This window comes from Ailuropoda melanoleuca, chromosome 1 (genome assembly GCF_002007445.2).
Source record: "Ailuropoda melanoleuca isolate Jingjing chromosome 1, ASM200744v2, whole genome shotgun sequence".
Classification (NCBI taxonomy): domain Eukaryota; kingdom Metazoa; phylum Chordata; class Mammalia; order Carnivora; family Ursidae; genus Ailuropoda; species Ailuropoda melanoleuca.
Window position 1 is genome coordinate 68987615 of NC_048218.1, and position 20290 is coordinate 69007904.

General features: G+C 38.6%; 1 protein-coding gene and 1 long non-coding RNA gene across 15 annotated transcripts in view; both read right to left on the reverse strand.

Moving 5' to 3' along the window:
- DLG1 (discs large MAGUK scaffold protein 1) overlaps positions 1–20290 on the reverse strand; it is a 1062265-nt gene that overhangs the window by 195431 nt on the left and 846544 nt on the right. The gene's annotated exons all lie outside the window — the stretch shown is intronic.
- The window catches only part of LOC105242166, a 42596-nt gene that overhangs the window by 18972 nt on the left and 3334 nt on the right, over positions 1–20290 (reverse strand). For 7 of the 8 annotated variants that reach the window (XR_004625485.1, XR_004625490.1, XR_004625488.1 and 4 more), the window contains 2 exons: positions 9650–9771; positions 7001–7117 (listed from right to left, as the gene is read on the reverse strand). This is a non-coding gene — a long non-coding RNA (uncharacterized LOC105242166). Of the gene's footprint in view, positions 1–7000; positions 7148–9649; positions 9772–20290 lie in introns of all 8 variants that reach the window. The other variant, XR_004625489.1, reaches the window with a different exon arrangement.

Sequence of the window (20290 nt, forward strand, 5' to 3'; positions counted from 1 at the left end):
TGATACAGAGTTTAAAGTAATGATCATACACTCACTGGACTTTAGAAAAGAGTGGAGAACATCACTGAGACCCTTAACAGACAAAAAAGAGCCAATCCGAGATGAAGAACATAATAAATGAAATTAAAAATAAACTTGATGAGGGGCGCCCGGGTGGCTCAGTCAGTTAAGTATCTACCTTCGGCTCAGGTCATCATTCCAAGGTTCTGGGATCGAGCCCCATGTCAGGTTCCCTGATAAGTGGGGAGCCTGCTTCTCCCTCTCCCCTGCTCATGCTCTCTTTCTCTCTCAAATAAAATAATAAAATCCTTTAAAAAGTAAAATCAGAAATAAGACAATAATGTCCACTCTCACCAGTTTTATTTAACATAAAAGTGGAAATCCTAGCAGTAGGAATCAGGAAAAAAAATAAAAAGCATCCAAATTGGTAAGGAAGAAGTTAAAACAGTCACTATTTGCAGATGACATGATACTATATAGAGAAAACCCTGAGGACTCCACCAAAAAACTATTGAATAAATGAATTCAGTAAAGTTAATGGACACAAAATTAATATACAAAAATCTGTTCCATTTCTACACACTAATAATGAAGCAGCAGAAAGAGAATTATGAAACAACCCCATTTACAATTGCACCAAAAAAAAAAAACACCCTAGGAATAAATTTAACCAAGGAGGCGAAAGACCAGTACTCTGAGGACTATAAAACACTGATGTAAGAAACTTTTCAGAACACAAACAAATGGAAAGATATACATGCTCATGGATCAGAAGAATTAATATTGTTAAAATGTCCATACAACCCAAGGTAATTCTTAGATTCAATACAATCCCTATCAAAACATCAATAGTACTTTTAACAGAGTGAGAAAAAAATAATGGTGAAATTTGTATGGAACCACAAAAGATGCCAAATAGCCAAAGCAATCTTAAGTACAAGAAAGTTGGAGGTATATAATGCCAGATTTTAAGATACACTACAAAGCTAAAATGATCAAAACAGTATGGCACTGGTACAAAATAGACAGACATATAGATCAATAGAACAGGACAGAGAGCCCAGAAATAAACCCACACTTATATGGTCAATTAATCTACAACAAAAAAGGCAAGAATATATAATGGCAAAAAGACAGTCTATCCAATAAATGGTGCTGGGAAAACTGGACAGCTACATGTGAAAGAATAAAACTAGACCACTTTCTTACACGACACACAAAAATAAAGCCAAAATGGATTAAAGACCTATATGTGAGACCGGACAACATAAAACTCCAAAAAGAAAACACAGGCAGTAATCTCCTGGACATCTGCTGTAGCAACATTTCTCTAGACAGTTCTCCTCAGGCAAGAGAAACAAAAGGAAAAATAAACTATTAGGACTACACCAAAAAGAAAGCTTTTGCACAACAAAAAAAACCATCAACAAACAAAAAGGATACCTACTGAAGATATTTATAAACAACAGATCTGATAAGGGATTAATATCCAAACCACATAGAGAATTTTATTCAAGTCATCACCAAAAAACCCCAAACAATCCAATTTAAAAATGGGCAGAGGACCTTAATGAACATTTTCCCAAAAAAGACATACAGATGGCCGATGGACACAAAAAAGATACTCCGTATCACTAATCATCAGGGAAATGCAATAAAAACCACAATGAGACCTCACTTACACCTGTTAGAATGGCCAGTATGAAGACAAGAAATAACAAATGTTTGCAAGGATGTGGAGAAAAGAACACTTGCACTATTGGTGGGAACTAAATTGGTGCACAACTACTGTGGAAAACAGTATGGAGGTTCCTCAAAATATTAAAAATAGAAATATCATATGATGCAATAATTCCACTACTGGGTATTTACCCAAAGAAAATGAGAACACTAATTCCAAAAGACATATATGCCCCTATGCTTATTGCAGCATTATTCACAATATTCAAGGTATGGAAGCAACCTATGTCCGTCAATAGATAAATGGATACAGGAAATATAATACACACACGCACGCACGCACACACCAGAATATTACTCAGCCATAGGAATGAGATCTTGCCATCTGCAACAACATGGATGGACCAGAGGGTATTATGCTAAGTGAGAGACATCACAGAGGACAAAAACCATATAATTTCACTTATATGTGGAATGTAAAAAACAAATGAACAAAGAAAACAGAGACAGAATTGTAAGTACAAAGAACAAACTCATGTTTGCCAAAGGGGAGGGGTTTGGGGAGATGTGTGAAATAGGTGAAGAGGATTAAGAGTTACAAACTTCCAGTCATAAAACTGATAAGTCACAGGAATGAAAAGTATAGCATAGGGAACATAGTCAATAATACATAATAGCATCGTATGGTGACAGATGGAGATGATGACTACACTTTATCATGTACAGAATTGTTGAATCACCGTTGTACACCTGAAACTAATACAACATTGTACATCAAATACAGTTCAACAAAAGGAAAAGAAAATATGGTGTATATGTGCAATGGAATGTAATTCAGTCATAAAAAAGAGGATATCTTGCCATTTGGGACACCATGGATGGACCTTAAGGGCACTATACTAAGTCAGTCAGACAGAAGAAGACAAATACCACATGATCTCACTTACTTACATGTGGAATCTGGGGGTCAGGAAATAAACTCATAGAGAACAGACTGGTACTTGTCAGAGGTGGAGGTGGGCAGTGGACAAAATGGGTGAAGGGGGTCAAAAGGTACAAACTTTCAGTTTTACAATAAATAAGTCATTGGATATAATGTATAGCATGGTGACTACAGTTAATAATACTGTATTGTATACTTGAGAGTTGCTAAGAGAGATCTTAAAAATTCTCACGAGAAAAAAAAATATAACTGTGTGGTGAGAGACGTTAACTAGATTTAGTGTGGTGATCATTCTGCAATTTATACAATTCAAGTGATTATGTTGTACACTTGAAACTAATAATATTATATGTCAATTATAGCTCAATAAAGAAAAAAGAAATGGGTAGAAATAGCCAGAGACCACCAAAAATATTTGCAAAAGGCACATTGGATAAGGAATTTAATCCTGATTAAACAATACGTCAAAGACCTAACAGCCACCTCACCAAAGACACACAACACATGAGCATAAGAACAAAGCTCCACATCACATGTCACCAGGCAATTGCAAATTAAAACAACAAAGATATACCACTACATAACTATTACAATGGCCAAACTCTAGAAGAGTGAGTAACACCACCAAATGCTGATGAGAATGTAGAGCAAGAACTCTCTCATTCACTGCTAATGAGAATGCAAAATGGTATACAGCCTCTTTGAAAGACAGTTTAATGGTTTCTTACAAAACCAGGTATGTTTTTACCATGCAATCTAGCAATCACATTCCTTGGTATTGACCTAAAGATGAAAACTTATGTTCATGCAAAAACCTGCACACAGATATTCATAGGAGCTTTACTCATAATTACCAAAACTTTGGAAGCGACCAAAGATGCCCTTCGGTAAGTGGATGGATAAAGAAACTGTGGTACATCTAGATAACATAGTATTATTCATTATTAAAAAGAAATGGGCTATCAAGCCATGAAAAGACATGGAGGAACCTTAAATACTTATTACTAAGCAAAAGAAGCCAATCTGAAAAGGCTACATGCTGTGTGACTCCAACTATATGACATTCTGGAAAAGGCAAAACTATGGAAACAATAAAAAAGATCAGTTAGGGGTTGCAGGCAGGAGTACTGAGCAGAAAGGATTTTTAGGACAGCAGAAATACTCTGTATGATACTATAATGATGGGCATGTATAATTATACATTTTTCCAAACCCATAGAATTTATATCAAGAATGAACTCTAAGGTAAACTATGAGGTTTAGGTGACTATGGTGTGTCAATGTAGATTCATCAATTGCAACCAAAGTACCACTGTGGTGGGGAATACTGAAAATATGGGAGGCTATTTAAGTGTGGAGGCAGGGGGTATATAAGAAATCTCTGCACCTTTCTCTCAAATTTGCTGTGAACCTACAACTGCTCTAAAAAAATTAAGTCTTTAAAAAAAACCCACAGGAGAGAAGAAAATATTAGCAAATAAGGGTCTAATACTAGAATATGAAAGAGCTCTTACACTTCAACAACAAAATGACAACCTAGGGGCGCCTGGGTGGCTCAATCAGTTAAGCATCCAATTCTTGATTGTGGCTCAGCTCATGACCTCAGGGTTGTGAGATCGAGCCCCACATCAGGCTCCATGCCTAGTGTGGAGCCTGCTTAACATTCCCTCTCTCCCTCTCCCTCTGCCCCTCCCACCCCCTGCTCACACACTCTCTCTCTCAAAAAAAATGACAACCCAATTAACAAATGGACAAAGGACTTAAATAAACACTTTCCAACAAAGATTTACATATCTCCAATAAGCACATGAAAAGGTGTTCAACGGCATCATTAGAGAAATGCAAAATAAAACCACAAGGAGATACCACTTTACACCTAGTAGACTGGCCACAATTAAAAAAAGAAAAACAGAAACGAGTATTGGCAAAGATGTAGAGAAAATGGAACCTCTATATACTATTTGCAGGACTGTAAAACAGTGCAGCCACTTTGGGAACTCTGAGACTTTGTTAAACAGTTAAACACAGAATTACCATATCACCCAGCAATTCCACTCCTAAGTATATGCCTAAAAGAATTGAAAACAAGAATTCTAAAATGACTAATAATTGCATCTGCCTGTGATCACAATAAATACTACTGAGTTGCTTATTATTCTTTTTAAAGATTTTATTTATTTGAGAGAGAGCGAGCACAAGGGGAGGGGCAAGCAGAGGGAGAAGCAGGCTCCCCCCGCTGAGCAAGAAGCCCCATGCTGGACTCAATCCCAGGACCCTGGGATTATGACCTGAGCTGAAGGCAGATGCTTAATGACTGAGCCACCCAGGTGTTCCTGTTTATTATTATTTTTTTAAGATCTACTTATTTATTTTAGAGAGAGCCACCCAGGCACCCCTGAATTGTTTATTTTGTGTGAATTATATAGGAATAATATCCAAAAATAGCTGTTATACACATACACACACACACATTCACACACAAATATGGAATGAGGTACTGATATATGCTACAACATGAATGAACCTTGAAATCATTATGTTCATTCAGTTAAAGAAGCCAGTCACAAAAGACCACGTTACATGATTCAATTTATATAAAATGTCCTTAACAGTCAAATATATGGAGAGAGAATATACATTATTGGTTACCCAGGGCATGATGGAATGGGGAATTGGGGTGGTTAGCGCTAAAAATTGCAGGGTTTCCTTGTGATTTGATAAAAATATTTTAAAATTGATTGTGGCAATAGTTCCACAATGCTATGAATATACTAAATACAACTGAATTATATACTTTAAATGTGAATTATATCATAATAAACTGTTTTTTTGTAAAAGAAAAAAAAACTGAAGCAGATTACTAGGAGACACGGGGATTAGAACTTGGGTTGAGATAACAAGTTAAAGACATCAACTCTGGAAGCTCATTCACACATGGAACCCTTGTGGCACAGCATTTACCTCCTCTAGTCAACTAAAGGACAGATGCAGATACCCTGCTCATACAGTTCGGATCCACGACTACGTGATCTACATGCACAGCACAGGATTTTACCAGCTGAATATGCAGGATCTGTGCGGCTTCCATAGTTTAGTGTGCACTTGGGTGAAGAATGGCAAAGTGAGTTTCTTTTTTTTTTTTAAGATTTTATTTATTTGTCAGAGAGAAAGAGAGAGCACACGCAGGGGGAGCAGCAGGCAAAGGGAGAAGCAGGCTCCCCGCTGAACAAGGAGCCTGATGTGGAACTCGATTCCAGGGCCCCGGGATCATGACCTGAGCCAAACGCTGACGCTTAACCAACTGAGCCACCCAGGTGCCCCACAGTGAGTTTCTACAGATCAAAGCCACCTTTGCCACTGTAGCTTGGCTACTGCCAGATTTCCTCACAGAAACCCTGATAGCCTTATATTTCCAGTGGTCATTGATAATTTGCTAAGGATAATGACAGTGCTTCTTCACCTCTATTTCCCCACTTCCAAGAGGATGGAGATTCTTCCCCAGGAAAGACCCCACATTTTGGTGGACATGAAAAATGCCCCCAATCCTGATATAACATTTAACTGGCAATGAAACAGCCTTCTTCAGAGTTAAGGACCAGCCCCAGAATTATCCTATCAGTGACATGTAACAGTTTCAGCTACGAGAGGCATAAAGAAATGAAATGAGGAACAACAGCAGTACTATCAAATGGGACACAGCCACAGCAAAGCAAAAGAAAAAATGACTACCTAGGTTTTCCCAATTCTCTTTTCCAGTTGTGTATTCTGAAAAGAAGAAAAATAAATTCTTCCGCACTTTATTCTGTAGGAAATAAGGATGACTCATCTTTCACGAGTTTTCACTTCAACTTACCATTTCTCACATCATTTTCCTCTCTAATTTACTTTAAGGCAGGCAATACTCATCTTTAAACAGTTTTAAATTCCCAAAGTCCCACACTTTTATTTCTACCACTTTATTATCTTTCTGCATTGGTTCCAGACCTTGGCTTCCTACCTCATCCACTCCCCCACCCAATTACATGCAAATAACTTCCTACACTGTTATCACTCAAATTCTGAGTAAAATCATTCAATATAAGAGCAGTACTTTGTATAGTGAGATGATGAAGGCAAGCAATAGAGTTGGTCTTGTTTTGCTTTTGGAGAGAAGGATACTTTTTTTTTTGTATTTTTTTTAATATTTTATTTTTTTAAGTAATCTCTACACCCAACATGGGGTTTGAATTTGACACCAAGCTCAAGACTCCCATGCTTACCGACTGAGCCAACCGGGTGCCCCAAAGATTATCTGTATTTTTAATATTAAGGATACTTTTTGACTTTCTGTAGAAAATCACTCCAAGTTGTCAAAAGATATATTTCCCCAGCACTCACCTGTTATTCTCGAAGTATATCTGGCACCAACCTGCTACGCCATCTATCTCTAGATTTTTTTTCTCAGAGCAGCTATAAGGATTCCAATCACAGCCTTGGAAGGTAGCACAGCATGAACTGGGAATGGCAATGTACAACAGTCAATCTCTGCAGAAAGATTAGACGCTGCTTGATATTATGGACCCCAAGTAGTCAACCATAAAAAAAGGTTCCAAGTTCTAAGACTCAGAAATAGCAATCTCGTTGAGGGAATACCCAGCTTTGAACTGAGCTGGGGGTTAATTTCCTATAATCATAGCCAAGGGACTAAAAAAAGGCACAGTGAAACCGACTACCTCAGATTTAAGAAGTCCCCTTACTCAAATTTGTAGATGACTATACTCTAGAGCTATTAGAGAGTGTTTATCTTCCTCCTAATTATCAACAAGCAGATGCTTAGTACTATCTTGACTGGAGTATTTACATACATGTTCTTTAGGAAGATGACAGCATTAACACAAATATTTAGAAGATATGTAGGAACATAACCAGAGTATCAAGGGCCAGTACATTCTAGGGCATAAACAGCAGTGTTCAAAAGGCAGTAGATAGGGAGGTATTAGCATTCCTTGTATTACTCCAGGTGGAGTTTGAAGTTATTTGAATCATGGTCTAGTGAAGAAAATTATGAGAAAAGAACATGTAATGCATGAATATCATGGGAGAAAGTTCACAGGTATAAAAAATACGGCAATCATATAGGGGGCGCTGACACTCAGGAGGAAGATTTTAGACATCGCCCATAGTGAAACAGGAAGACTTTAGAAGAAGAATCACATAATCAAAAGGAAGATAACTTCTTCTTAAAAGGAATCAGTTTCAAGAGCTCCCCTAACAAGGGGACACTAAATTTGCTAGGAAGATAATAAAAAATTTTAATTCTATTAACAAAAAGAGATTTGGAGGGGGAGGCACCTGGGTGGCTCAGTCAGTTAAGCATCTGCCTTCAGCTCAGGTCACGATCCCGGGGTCCTGGGATCAAGCTGTACGTCAGGCTCCCTGCTCAGAGTCTGCTTCTCCCTCTCCCTCTGCCTGCCGCTCTCCCTGCTCATGTGCGTTTTCTCTCTCTCTCTCAAATAAATAAAATCTTTTAAAAAAAAAGAGAATGGTGTTCAGTTCACGTTAATATGAATATTTCATATTTGAACAACACGATTTTTTTATGATCTTGAAGAAAGACTGATAAAGACCCAAGAGTGGACTGAACTTGAATTTGGGTCTGGGGAAGAAACAGTTCCTTAAAGCCAAAGGTCCCTAGAACTGTCATCTGCCTACACACGCCCACGTGCTTCTCCAGCATGAGGCAGTGATGCCACTTGCAGCTTCTCAGTGATGATCTCAAAGGAAAACACATACTGGGTCACATCAAAAGTATTCCTAGGGAAAGAAATACAACAAGGGGAAGCTGAGTAACCGAGGAATCAAACAAAAATGGTGAGGGTTCACAGGTGTTCATGACATTATAGTAGCTAGTTCAGATGAGTAAAGAAATGAGACTAGTAACAATAGCTAACATATGAAGGCTTACTGTGTGCCAAGCACAGCAAAGCATGTGCTCTGTATTACTGAATCATCATCCCAACAACCTCATGAGGTAATCATACCCATATTACAGACAAGGAAATTGAGGTTCGCAGACACACAACTAAAAAGTGTCAGAACTGGCATTTAAATCTAAGGTTTCTGACTCTTAGTTTATGCTGTTAATTACCTCCAAACGTAAACTATCATTCAAGAGAAAATTGGATTATAACCCTTCCGGCTTTCTCTTCTTTGGTCTTGTTAACCACCTCCTACACATACATACCCTTCCAAATGAGTTTCTATTGGCTACTAGAATCTATTAGACCATTCATATTCTGGAAGACATCTTGATTTACTAAAAGGAACCACATCTCTTTGGAGAAATGACTGATTCTCCAATGGCTGAGGCAGGGACTATACTAAATAGGTATCCTGTGGTGTAAGAAAGTAAGGAAAGCACACAAAAAACACAACAGAGGGGGCATGCCAGAGGGACATGGGGACCAACGTGAAGGAGCTTCTGATGGATAAAGCTGAAACAATCTTTTTTTGTTTCTAAAGTTTGTCAGTCTTTTTTTTTTAAGATTTTATTTACTTTATTTGAGAGAGAGAGAGAGACAGAGTGACAGGGATAGTGAGAGAGAACACAAGCAGGGAGGAGAGGGAGAAGCAGGCTCCCTGCTGAGCAGGGAGTCTGATGTGGGATTCGATCTCAAGACCCTGGGATCATGACCTGAGCCGAAGGCAGATGCTTAACTGACTGAGCCACCCACGTGCCCCAAAGCTGAAACAATCTGAGAAACAAAATAAATAATTCTTCCTACAGAAGAATGCTAAATAATTTAAGTAGTTTCTCACCCTCCAGGAAGTAGAGCTTAATTTTCCCCAACCCTTCTTAACTGTGGTATATAAAGTGGAAAAAGTAGGTTTACAGAGCAGAAACCTGGCAAACACTACCTTGGCCAGCTGATCAAGGCCTTGACATGACATGATAAAAATGGTCTTCCTCCCAAACAGCCATAACCCAGTCTAATCATGAGAAAAGCCATCAGACAAATTCCAAATGAGGCGCAGTCTACAAAATACCTGAGTGGTACTCCTCAATACTGTCAAGGTCATCAAAACAAAGAAATTCTGTGAAACCGCCACAGTCAACAGGAGCGAAATGAGACATGACAACAATGCAACGTGGTATCCTAGACTGGGTCCTAGAATACAAAAAAAATAGGTTAAAAGTAAGAAAATATGAATAATATAATAATATTATATAATAATATAAAATAATATATCAGTATTGGTTCACTAATTGTAACAAATATAGCATACTGATCTAACATGTTGATAAAAGGGACAACTGTGTAGGGCGGAGGGTGGGTGGATATGGGAACTCTCCGTACTATCTTTGCACCTTTCTGGTAAACCTAAAATTATTCTAAAATTATAAAGTTTATTTTTAAAAAATCACAAAACCTGGAGAAAGAAATACAGTCAAATCCCAGCCTTTATCCTTATTAACTGTGTAACCTTGTACAAAAGTCACTATCTGAGCTTTGGTATCCCTGTTTATAAAATAGATACTCTTTTTTAGGGACATCTGCAAGTTAGCAGACTAGGAAGCTCTGTCCAGGGCTTCCAACCCCTACCCACACTGACATTAAAAAACACAACTAGAGGAGACAGGAAGATGACAGAGTAGGAGGATCCTGGGCTCACTTCCTCCCACAGACACACTAAGGCTATGACTTCATGTGGTGCAATGCACACTGAAAACTACCTGAACACTGGCAGAATGGATCCTCCCAAAGGCAATGACATTTAAAAAAAAAAAAAAAAGGCTATATTGAAAAGAGTAGAAGGGCAGAGACAGCCAGGAACTAAATGCCCGGCATGGTGACTCACAAGAAGAAGGTATATCACAGGCATGGAGGTCCTCTCCTTTGAGGAGTGAGGGGATCAAGACCCACATGGGCTCCCCCAGCCCTGGGGAACTACACCAAAAGGAAGAGCCTCCATTACATCTGTCTTTGAAAACAGCAGAACTCAAAACTTGAAGATTTGAAAATCAGCAGGGCTTGACTCCAAGAGAGCCACCGGGTTATAGGAAACTGAGACTTCGCTCTGAAAGGGCCAGCACACTCTATCACTTGGTCCGAGACTCACCACAGAAGCAGCAGTTTGGAAAACACCTGTGTTATACCTGAAGGAGATTTACAAATTTTAGTTATGTGCTAGAGACACAGGGGATCTACTGGAACTTTCTCCAGGAACAGGAGTGCTGGTAGCACCATTTTTCTTGCCCTCCTTCAGTCTAGCTAGACCAGCACTGGCGGACACCAGTTCTGATACTCTCCATCTACCCTGCTAGCACTACTTGCCCTGCCTCAGTGTTCCCCTGTCAACCCACCCCGCAAGAGCCCCTTCAAAGCAACTACCGCCTCGCCTCACCACACCTGGCAGGCAGCCCAGCCTGGGACAGGCACCCCTACCAAGTAACTCCTGCCCTGGGGAGGGGGGTAGGATTCCTCTCCCATCCACCAGCATACCCACAGCCACTGTGGCCAGCCCACTCAGCCAGCTGTACCAAGAGATGGGTGCACCCAGTAGCAAGCCACCAGCATCTATAGCCCAGCCTCTCGGCCAGCTACAACGGGAACTAATCCCACCTACCAGCATACCAGCAGCAGCTACAGATGGGACTCTCAACGAGCTGTATTAGGAGCTACCCCACCCACCAGAAAGCTGGCAGCAGCTATATTTGGACCACTCAGCAAGCTGCACCAGGGTCCAGCCTTGCCCACCAGTATGCTCGCAGCAGTGACACGGGTCACTGCTGACAACAGAGCTGATGGCCAGCCAGCCATGCCCACAAGTGTACCAGCAGCAGTCATGGCCAAGTCACAACAGGAGGACCTATGAGCCACAGAGGGGACACTCCCACAGTGGCTGGTTCTGCTGACCAGGGAGACAGCACCACTGGGCACCACAAGATACCTTCTTCATAAGGCCACTACGTTCAAGAGCAGAACACATAACTGACCTACATAATTCAAAGAAACAAACACAGAGACTCGGACAAAATGAGGACACAGGAGTATGTTCTAAACAAAAGAATAACACAAAACTTCAGAAAAAGAACTAAATGAAATGGAGATCACAAATCTATTTGATAAGGACTTCAAAGTAATGGTCATAAAGATATTCACCAGACTTGAGAGAAGAGTGGATAAACTAAGTGAAAACAGCAACAAAGACATAGAAAATATGAAAAAGAACCATTAGAGCTGAAGGATAAAATAACTGAAGTGAAAAATACACTAGAGAGAATCAAGAACAGATTTAAAAATGCAGAAAAACAATTAAGCAATCTGGAAAACAGGGTAGCCGAAAGCACCCAAACTGAAGAGCAAAAAGGAAAAAGATTTTTTAAAAATGAGGATAGGTTAAGGGACCTCTGAGACAATATCAAGCATACTAACATTCACATTAGAGAGGTCCCAGAAGGAGAAGACAGACAGAAGGGGGCAGAAAACTTATTTGAAAAAAATAATAGCTAAAATTTCCCTAACCTGGGGATGGAAAAAGACATCCAGGTCCAGAAAGCTGAGAGTGCCCCAAATAAGATGAACCCAAGGAGGTCCACACCAAGACACATAATAATTAAAATGTCAAAAAATTAAAAATAAAAGGAGAATCCTTAGGGGCACCTGGATGGCTCAGTCAGTTGGGTATCCACCTCTTGATCTCGGCTCAGGTCATGATCTCAGGGTTGTGAGATCAAGCACTATGTCAGGCTCTGTGCTCAGCGTAGAGTCTGCTCAGGATTCTTCCTCTCCCCTTCCCTCTCCCTCTCCTGTCTCGCTCTCTCAAAAAAAAAATAAAATAAAATAAAGAGAATCTTTTAAAAACAAGAGAGAAGCAAATAGTTATGTAAAAAGGAAATACCATAACACCATAAGCTGATTTATTAGTAGAAAATCTGTAGGCCATGAAGGAGTGGCATGTTATATTCAAAGCGTTGAAAGGAAAATACCTGCCACCAAGAATACTCAACCCACAAGGTTACCATTCAGAACTGAAGGATAGTTTCCCAGAAACAAAAGATACAGGTACATCACCACTAAAACTGCCTTATAAAAAGTGTCAAAGGAAATTCTGAAGTGGAAGAGAGAAAGCCATAACTAGAAGAAAATTATGAAAGGAAAAAAATTTTACTGGTAAAAGCAAACCAAGTAAAGGTAGTAAATCAACCACTTATAAAGCTAATATGAAGGTTAAAAGACAAAAGCAGTAAAAATAATTGTATCTACAAAAGGTAGCTAAGGGATGCACAAAATAAAAAGATGTAAAATATGACATCAAATACAATGTGGAGTGGGGGAAGTAAAAATGTAGTGTCTTCAGAATGTGTTTGAACTTAAGTGACCATCAACTTAAGACAGATTGCTGTATACACAAGATGTTACATATGAACCCCATGATAACTACAAGCAAAAAACCTATAATAGATACACAAAAAGTAAAGAGAAAGGAATCCAGCATAACACTAAAGTCATCAAATCACAAGTGAACAGAACAAGATGAAAGGAAAACAGAACTAGAAACACAGCCAGAAAACAATTAACAAAAATGGCAGTTAAGTACACACCTGTCAATAATTACTTTGAATGTTAATGGTCTAAATGCTCCAATCAAAAGACACAGAGTGAATTAATGGATTAAAAAAAACAAAACCCATCTATATGCTGCCTACAAGAGACTCCCTTCAAACCTAAAGATACGTACAGACCTAAAGTGAAGGAATGGAGAAAGATATTCCACGTAAATGGGGGGAGGGAAGCTAGGTTAGCAATACTGATATCAGACAAAACAGGCTTCAAAGACCATAACAAGAGACCAAAAAGAGCATTACATGATAAAGGGTTCGATTCAACAACAGGATATAACAATTATAAATATATATGTGCCCAACAGAGGGGCACCTAAAGATATAAAGCAAGTATTAACAGGCCTAAAGGGAAGCATTAACAGTAATTCAATAAGATCAGGGGACAGCTCACACACATCAATGGATCACCCAGAGAGAAAATCAGTAAGGAAACCATGGGTTTGAACAACACGCTGGACCAGCTAGACTTAACAGATATATACATAACACTCCATCCAAAAATAGCAAAGTACACATTCAAATGTACATGGAGCATTCCCCAGCATAAATCACATGTTAGGCAACAAAACAAGACTCAATAAATTTATGAAGACTGAAATCATACCAAGTATCTTTTCAAACCACAGTGGTATGAACTAGAAAACAACTACCAAAAAAAAAAAGGGAAACACACAAACACATGGAGGCTAAACATGCTACTATACAACCAATGGGTCAACTACAAAATCAAAGAGGAAATCAAACACACATGAAGACAAATGAAAATGGAAACACAACTGTTCAAAATCTTTGGTATGCAGCCCAAGCAGTTTCAAGAGGGAAGTTTACAGCAATACAGGACTACCTCAATATGAAAAAGTCTCCAAAAATAAGAGTTGATCCTTCAACAACATGGGTTTGAACTGTGCAGGGCCACCTACACACAGATTGTGCTTTATTTTCTTAATTTTATTTATTTATTTAACAGCGAGAGAGAGAGAGAGAGAGAGAGAGAGAGAGAGAGAAAGCATGAGTGGGGACAGAGGGGGAAAGGGAGAGGGAGAGAGGCAGAAGCAGACTTCCCGCCAAGCAGGGAGCCTGATGTGGGGCTCGATCCCAGGAACCCAGGATCATGACCTGAGCTGAAGGCAGACGCTTAACCGAATGAGCCAATCAGGCACTCCCAGATTTCATTTTATAAAGTACAGTACCTTAAATGTATTTTCCCTTCCTTATAATTTTTTTACTAATATTTTCTCTTCTTTAGCTTACCTAATTGTAAGAATAGAATACATACATACAAAATATGTGTCAATCAATTGTTGTATTATCAGTAAGGCTTCTAGTGAACAGTAGGCTCTTAGTAGTTAAGTTATGCAGGAGTCAAAAGTTGTATGCAGATTTTCAACTCTGTGGGGGTTGGGGCCCCTAGCCCACACACTGTTCAAGGATCAACTGTAAATGAAATAGAGCCCAGAAAACAATCAAAAATACAATGAAACTAAGTGCTGGTTTTTTAAAAAGATAAACAAAATTAATAAACCTTAGCCAGACTCATCAAGAAAAAGACAAAGAACACTGAAATAAAATCAGAAATGAAAAAGTTACAACCGACACCAGAGAAATACAAATGATTATGAGACTACTACAAAAAATTATATGCCAAAAACTGGACGACCCACAAGAAAGAGAGAAATTCCTAGAAACATACACTCTTCCAAAACTGAATAAGGAAGAAATAGAAAATGTGAACAAACCAAATACTAATAACAACATTGAATCAGTAATCAAAAAAATCCCAGCAAACAAAAGTCCAGGACCAGAGGCTTCACAGGTGAATTCTACCAAACATTTACAGAAGAGTTAATAACTATCCTTTTCAGGGGCACCTGGATGCCTCAGTCAGTTAAGCATCTGCCTTTGGCTTGGGTCATGATCCTGGGGTCCTGGGATCAAGCCCCTCACTGGGCTCCCTGCTCAGCAAGGAGCCTGCTTGTCCCTCTCCCACTTCCCCTCCTCCTGGTTGTGCTCTCTTCCTCTCTCTCTCTCTCTCTCTCTCAGATAAATAAAAATCTTTAAAAAAAAATAACTTTCCTTTTCAAACTATTCCAAAAAAAATAGAAGAGGAAGGAATATTTTCAAATTCATTCTACAAGGCCAGCACTGCCCTAATACCAAAATCAGACAAAGACACTACAAAAAAATTTACAGATCAGTATCTCTGATGCACAAAGATGCAAAAATCCTTAACAAATTATTAGCAAACCAAATTCAACAATACATGAATAGGTTCATTCACCATGATTAAATGGGATTTATTCTAGGGATGTAAGCATGGTTCATTACCTTCACCAATCAACGTGATACTCCATATTAACAAAATAATGATCATCTGAATAGATGCAAAAAAAGCATTTGACAAATTTCAATATCCACTCAGAATAAAAACTCTTATAAAAGAGGGTTCGGGGGGAACACACCTCAACACAATAAAGACATTATGTGACAATCCCACAGACAGCATCATAATCAATCATAAAAAGCTAAAAGCTTTTCCACTAAGATCAGGAACAGGAGAAGGAAGCCCACTCTCATCATTTTTACTCAATATAGTACTGAAGTCCTAGACACAGCAATCAGACAAAAGAAAAGGATAAAAGGCATCCAAATTGGTAAGGAAGAAGTAAACTGTCACTATCTGCAGATTGCATGATACTATACATAGAAAACCCCAAAGAGTCCACCAAAAAACTATTAGATGTAATAAATGAATGTGATGAAGCAGGATACAAAATTTACAGAAATCTGTTGTTTCTATACACTACTAATAAAGTAGCAGGAAGAAAAATTAAGAAAACAATCCAATTTACAATTGTACTAATAAGAACAAAATACTTATGAATAAACTTAATCAAGGAAGTAAAAGACCTGTACTCTGAAAACTATAAAACACCAATGAAAGAAATTGAAGAACAAAGAAATGGAAAGACATTCCATGCTCATTGATTGGGGGAAACAATATTGTTTAAATGTCCAAACTACCCAAAGCAATCTACAGATTTAATGCAATCCTTATCAAAATATCAACATTTTTCACATAACTAGAACAAATGATACTAAAATTTGCATGGGAACATAAAAGACCCCAAATAGCCAAAAAGATCTTCAAAAAGAAGAACAATGCTGGAGGTATAACAATCTCACATTTTAAGATATACTACAAAGCTGTAACAATCAAAAACAGTATGATACTGGCACAAAAACAAACACATAGATCAATGGAGCAGGACAGAAAACCCAGAAATAAAACCTAGGACAAAGGAGGCAAGAATATACCATGGGAAAAAGACAATCTCTTCAACAAATGGTGCTGGGAAAACTAGACAGCTACAGGCAAAGTAATGAAACTGGACTACTTTTTAATGCCATTCACATACACAAAAAAAAACCCTTCAAAATGGATTAAAGACCTAAATGAGACCTGAACCCATATAACTCCTAGAGGAAAATACAGGCAGTAATTTCTTTGACATCAGTTGTAGCAACATTTTTCTAGATACACCTCCTCCAGCAAGGGAGCCAAAAGCAAAATTAAACTATTGGGACTACACCAAAATAAAAAAAAAAAAAAAAAACTTTTGTACAGTGAAGGAAACCATCAACAAAACAAAAAGGCAACCTACTGAATGAGAGGAGATATCTGCAAATGACTTATCTAATAAGCAGTTAATATCCAAAATATATAAAGAACTTACACAATTCAACACCACAAAAACAAAGAATCCAATTAAAAATGGGCAGAAGACATGAACAGACATTATTCCAAAGAAGAGGTACAGATGACCAACAGACACATGAAAAGATGCTCAACATCCCTTATCATCAGAGAAATGCATATCAAAATCACAATGAGATGTCACCTCATACCTGTCTGAATGGCTAAAATCAAAAACAGAAAATAACAAGTTTTAGCAAGAATGAGGGGGGAAAAAAGGAAACCTCATGCGTTATTGGTGGTAACGGAAACTGGTGAAACCACTCTGGAAAACAGTATGAAGCTTCCTCAAAAAATTAAAAATAGAATTATCATATGATCCAGTAATTCCACTACTGTGTATTTACCGAAAGAAAAGAAAAACACTAAATTGAAAAGATATATGCACCCCTATGTTTACTGCAGCATTATTTACAATAGCCAAGATATGGATGAAGCCCAAGTGTCCACCCATAGTTGAGTGAAGAAGATGTGGTATGTGTATGTATGCACACACGCACCACACCCCGGAATATTACTCAGTCATAAAAAAGAATGAGATTTTGCCATTTGCAACAACATGCATGGACGTAGAGAGTATAACTAACTGAAAAAAGTCTGTCAGAGAAAAACAAATACCATACGATTCCACTCATATGTGGAATTTAAGGCACAAAACAAAGGAACAAAAAAAAACAATCAAAAAACCAGATTAATAAATACAGAAAAACTGGTGGTTACCAATGGGAGACTGGTGGGGGGAGGAGTGAAATAAAGGAGATCAAGAGTACACTTATGTTGAAGACCAGAGTAATGTATAGAATTGTTGAATTCTTATACTGTATTCCTGAAACTCATATATAACACTGTATGTGAATTTTACTTAAACACGTACATTTTTAAAGAAGAGTAAACTTAACAAAGGAGGTGCCTTTAATGCTAAAAACTACAAAAGGTTGCTGAAAAGAACTAAGGAATACACAAGTAAATAGAAAGATGGCATCTCACGTTCATGAGTTGGAAGATTCAATACTGTTATGATGTTAATACCACTGAAAGCAATCTACAAATTCAAAGCAATCCCTATTAAAATCCCAATGACATTTTTGCAGAAATAGAAAAATCCATCCTAAAATTCATATGGAACCTCAAGGGATTTTGAATAGTCACAATAATCTTGAAAAATAACAAAGCTGGAGGTCTCACACTTCCTTATTTCAAAACTTACTAAAGCTACAATAATCAAAGCAGTATGGTACTGGCATGAAGACAGACATGCAGATCGATGAAACAGCCCAGAAATAAATCCTCACATTTATGTTCAAAATGATTTTCAACAACGGTGCCAAGACCATTCACTGGGGGGGGAAAGCAGTCTTTCCAACATATGGTGCTGGGACAACTGGATAACCACATGTAAAAGGATGAAGTTGGACCCTTACCTAAACCATATACAAAAATTATCTTGGGGCACCTGGGTGGCTCAGTTAAGTGGCTGCCTTTGGCTGGGGTCATGATACCAGGGTCCTGGGATCGAGCCCCATGCCAGGCTCCCTGCTCAGTGGGGAATCTGCTTCTCCCTCTCCTTTGCCCTTTCCCCTGCTTTTGTGTTTGTGCACACACGCATGCACATACACACATGCTCTCTCAAATAAAGTCTTTTAAAAAATTATCTCAAATTATCAAAGACCTAAATTTAAGAGCTAAACCTATGAAACTCTTAGAAAAAAACATAGGAGAAAAGTTTCATGACACTGGATTTGACAAAGATTTCTTGGATATAATACCAAATGTACAGGCAACAAATAAAAAATAAGTAAGTTGGAATCCATCAAAACTAAAACCTTTTGTGCATCAAAGGACACTGTTAATAGAGAAAAGGCTACCCACGGGAAAAAGTATTTGCAAATTATATATCTGACGAGGGATCAATATTCAGGGTATTAAAAAAAAAAAGACTCCTACAATGAAAGACAATCCCATTAAAAAATTGAAAAGGACTTAAATACATTTCTCCAGAAAAGATATACAAGTGGCCAACAGCACATGAAAACATGTTCAACTTCACTCATTTCTAGGAATGAGATAATAGAAAATACATATATGGGTCTCTGCACCTGGTTCCCTATTTAGAACTCCTAAAAACCTTATAATTTCTAAGTGATAAGAGCATAAAGAGTGTCTCTTATTCTAATATTTGGTCTTTGATCCTGTACCTGATACAGGGCTTCAAAATCTGTTGTTATTTCCTAAGTGGTAACAGCATTAGGAGTATCTTTTGCCCTAATGAGGCAACTCTGGGTGGGCTCCCAGATGGGGGCTGGTCACTGAATAACTAAGCCATAATTAGATGTTGGATTTTTCAACCCCACCCTTCATCTTCCAGAGGGAAGTGAGGCTGGCAATGGAGTTAATGACTGATCTTGCCTAAGTGATGAAGCCTCCATAAAAATGCCAAAATTAGGTAGGAGATTCAGAGCTTCCGGTAGGTGAACACACCCAGGTACCAGTACGATGACACATCCCAACTCCACAAGGACAGAAGCTCTGGCGCTCAGCACCTTCCCAGAGTTCACCTTACATCTCTCTTCATTTGGCTCTTCACCTGTATCCTTCATATCCTTTAATAAACTGGTAAATGTTAGTAACTGTTTTCCTGAGGTCTGTGAGCTGCTGTAGCATGTTAACTGAACCCAAGGTTATAGCCAATCAGTGAGAAGCACAGATGACAACCTAAACTTACAATTGGCATCTGAAGTGGGGCGGAGGCAGTCTTGTAGGATTAAACCCTTAACCTGTGGGAATCTGACACTATGTCCAGGTGTCAGAATTGAGTTAAATTATAGGACACCCAGCTGGTGTTGCAGAGAATCGTGGGGGGAAAAAACCCCACATACTCGGTGACCAGAAATCTCAAAAGTAAAGTGTTCTCTGTGAAAGCAAAGGAGACACACAGGAGAACAGTAAGTTTCCCAATATAGTAGTGAAATGCAAATCAAAACCACAATGGAGGGATGCCTGGGTGGCTCGGTCAGCTGGGCATCTGCCTTCAGCTCAGGTCATGATCTCAGGGTCCTGGGATCAAGCCCAGCGTCGGGCTCCCTGCTCAGTGGGGAGGCTGCTTCTCCCTCTCCCTCTGCCCCTCCCTCCCCTGCTCCTGCTCTCTCACTCTCTCAAACAGATAAAATCTTAAAAAAAAAAAAAAAACACAACGCAATACCACTTCATAACCATAGGGGGCTATTATTCCAAAAATAAAAAAGTAAATAACAAATGTTGGTAAGGATGAAATGGGAACCCCTACGCACTGCTGATGGGAATGTAAAAT